Source organism: Hibiscus syriacus, unplaced genomic scaffold (assembly GCF_006381635.1).
Source record: "Hibiscus syriacus cultivar Baekdansim isolate YM2019G1 unplaced genomic scaffold, ASM638163v2 tig00000738_pilon, whole genome shotgun sequence".
In the NCBI taxonomy this organism is placed as follows: Eukaryota; Viridiplantae; Streptophyta; class Magnoliopsida; order Malvales; family Malvaceae; genus Hibiscus; species Hibiscus syriacus.
In genome coordinates, this window is record NW_024061816.1 from 1230882 (window position 1) to 1234866 (window position 3985).

The window sequence follows — 3985 nt, forward strand, 5'->3', positions numbered from 1 at the left end:
TGAAGAAACAATTTGATGCCGAGTTTCTTAAAGTGGCCAAATATCCTGAATGGGTGGCGAATATTGTCCCAGTACCGAAGAAGGATGGGAAAGTTCGAATGTGTGTCGACTACAGGGATCTCAACCGAGCTAGTCCAAAAGATAATTTTCCTTTGCCACATATAGACACGCTAGTGGATAATACTGCTGGAAATTCTTTGTTCTCTTTTATAGATGGTTTCTCTGGCTACAATTAAATTAAGATGAACCCTGAAGATATGGAAAAAATGACGTTTGTTACCATGTGGGGAACATTTTGTTATAAAGTAATGCCGTTTGGATTGAAGAACGCCGGGGCAACATATCAAAGGGCCATAGTGACGTTATTTCACGACATGATGCATAAAGAGATAGAAGTTTTATGTCGATGATATGATCGTCAAAGCTAAGACAGAGGAAGAACATATTGGGAATTTGAGAAAGCTTTTTAAAAGACTAAGAAGATGCCAGCTAAAACTCAACCCAAATAAATGTACTTTTGGGGTGACATCTGGGAAGCTGTTGGGTTTCGTAGTAAGCAAAAAAGGAATTGAAATAGACCCAGATAAAGTAAAAGCTATTCAAGACTTGCCATCCCCATGAACACAAAAAGAAGTCAGAGGATTTTTGGGGAGATTGAATTATATAGCTCGGTTTATTTCACAGCTGACGGAAAAGTGTGATCCCATATTCCGCCTTCTTCGCAAGAATAACTCAGGGGAATGGAGTGAGGATTGTCAAAGAGCTTTTGAAGCAGTGAAAAGATATTTGTCAAGCACTCCAATCTTAACGCCACCCATTTCAGGCAAACCCTTGATTCTGTATTTGTCGGTTTATGAAAATTCAATGGGGTGTGTGCTGGGGCAATGTGACCAAACTGAAAAAAAAGAAAGGGTTATTTATTATCTCAGCAAGAAGTTCACTGAATGTGAGACAATATACTCACCCATTGAAAAGTTGTGTTGCGCTTTAGTATGGGCTACCCGAAGGCTTAGGCAATATATGTTGTATCATACTACTTGGCTTATATCCAAGCTTGATCCTTTGAAATATCTAATGGGTGTGTCTGCATTATCTGGAATATTAGCTCGTTGGCAGATCCTATTGTCCGAATTTGACATCCAGTATGTAAACCAGACGGCAATTAAAGGAAGTGCTATAGCGGAATTCATTGCAAGCAGGGCTTCGGAAGAATATGAGTCGTTGAGCTTTGATTTCCCAGATGAAGATTTAATGGCTATTTCGGTAGAAGAAGCAGTTGCATCTACTAGAAAATATTGGAAGTTAAACTTCGATGGTGCTTCAAATGCCATGGGACATGGAATCAGGGCAATTTTGGTCTCACCAGAAGGAGAGCATTATCCTTTTACCAGTCGGCTTAATTTTGATTGTACAAACAATATGGTCGAGTATGAAGCTTGTGTTCTGGGTCTTAGAGCTGCTGTTGAACGCAAAGTAAAAATGCTTAAAGTATATGGAGATTCAGCTTTGTAATATACCAGCTCAGAGGAGAATGGGAGACAAAAGATCCCAAGCTTGTAGAATACCGTAAGTTGGTTATGGAACTTGTTGAAGAATTTGAAGAAGTAACTTTCAATTACCTCCCCAGAGAAGAGAATCAAATGGCAGATGCCTTAGCCACACTGGCAGCAGCATTTAAGATGAACGAGCATTCAAATATGATGCCCATTGAAATGAAAGCTTATGAGTATCCAGCCCATTGTTTTAATATTGAAGAAGAAGAAGATGGAAACCCTTGGTATTATGATATCTTGCAATATATAAGGTATCAGAGTTATCCAGAACAGGCCACTGGGAATGATAAGAGAACCATTAGAAGAATGGCATCAAGGTATGTGCTTGATGGTGAGACCCTATACAAGAAAAGTCTGGATCAGGTCTTGTTAAGATGTGTGGACGCGAAAGAAGCCAAATTGATTCTTGAAGAAGTGCATGAGGGAATATGTGGTACCCATGCTAATGGGCATGCTATGGCTAGGCAGATTATGAGATTTGGGTATTATTGGTCAACTATGGAAACAGACTGTATCAATTATGCCCGAAAATGTCACAAGTGTCAGATTTATGGAGATAGGATACATACTCCTCCTCATCCGTTGCATGTAATGACAGCTCCGTGGCCATTCTCAATGTGGGGCATGGATGTTATTGGACAAATTTCACCCAAAGCTTCAAATGGTCATCGCTTCATCCTGGTAGCCATAGATTACTTCACCAAGTGGGTAGAAGCAGCTTCTTACGCAAATGTTACACAGTCTACAATATGCAAATTTTTGAAGAAGGAGATCATTTGTAGATATGGTTTACCCGAGAGGATTATCTCCGATAATGCGTTGAATTTAAATAATAAGATGATGGACTTGGTCTGTAAACAGTTCAAAATAAAGCATCATAATTCCACCACTTATCGCCCGAAGATGAATGGGGCAGTAGAGGCGGCCAATAAGAACATCAAAAGGCTCATAGAGAAAATGACTGAGACCTATAAGGATTGGCATGAGAAGTTGCCCTTTGCTCTGTTTGCTTATCGAACTTCAGTACGAACTTCAACTGGGGCAACTCTGTTTTCTTTGGTTTATGGGATAGAAGCTGTCTTACCTATTGAGGTGGAAATTCCCTCACTTCGGATTTTGTCAGAGGTAAAGCTCAATGAGGCAGAATGGGTATAGGCTAGGTACGACCAATTGAATTTAATTGAAGAAAAGAGATTGAAAGCTATTTGTCATGGTCAGATGTACCAAAAACGTATGATACGGGCACATGGTAAGAAAGTTCGCCTTTGAGAATTTCATGAGGGAGATTTGGTGCTTAAAAGGATTTTGCCTATTCAGAAGGATTTCAGAGGAAAATGGATGCCCAATTGGGAAGGACCTTATGTTGTCAAGAAGGCCTTTTCTGGGGGAGCTCTAGTCCTAACTAAAATGGACGGATCAGAATTACCATATCCAGTGAATTCCGACGCTATTAAGAGATATTTTGCTTGAAGAAGAACTAAAAGAGAAAAAGAAAAAAATGAAAAAAATAATAATAATAAAAATGAGAAGAAGAAAAAGAAGAAAAGAAAAATGAGAAAAAAGAAAAATGATGGAAAAAACGAAAAGAAAAAAAAAATGGAAAATGGAAGAAAAATGAAAGAGAAAAACAAAAAGAGAAAAATGAAAAAAAGAGAAATAAAAGGAGGGTTCAAGATGAAAACTCGAAAAGGGCGTCTTGGAACCAAAGGAGGTCTCAAGTTGAAAACCCGTAAAGGGCGACTTGAGTTTTGTTTAAATTCAGAATTCATGCATGGTGGAGGTTCTGAATTGATTTTGGAAGTGGAAAGAGCTCTTGACATGGTTAGTAACAATGACAGTTGACGATCAGGGTTGAGACCAAAGATTAATGAGTCTCGATGGAAATAATCAGGAGAGAAATTAAATGCACATGAGATTCAATACGGGTTTAGGGCATCCAATGATAGAGATTTGGGAGTTTAGAAGTAGCTTCATACTCTTAAGCATCACAATTTTGGAGATCCTTTTGACAGAAGCTACACTCGAGACATTCTAACGGCGTGCCAGTTCAAAAGCATTTGCATTATTGATATTTGAAGACGCCTACTCTTTTGTTCTTTTACTGTTTCCAGTTAAACTTTTGCCATGAAATTACCTAAAAATTCTTTCCATTATATAAATAAAGAGATATATTTTCTTGTTAATTTCCCTTTTGCAAGCATCTTATCTTGAAAGGTTAAAACATATAGCTTAACTTGAAGTACATAAGATCATTTTGTATTATTGTACAAAAGGTTTTGGAAAATGCAGATATTTTGAAGCTGATAATGGTTCTAACATGTAAGCTTGTGTGGTTATGGGAGGTTAAAACTTTGAAGTTTGTAGAAAATCTCAGCCATTAAAAGATGACCCTAAGAGATTGTTGTTTGTCGAGAAGTTGGTCATGGATACTG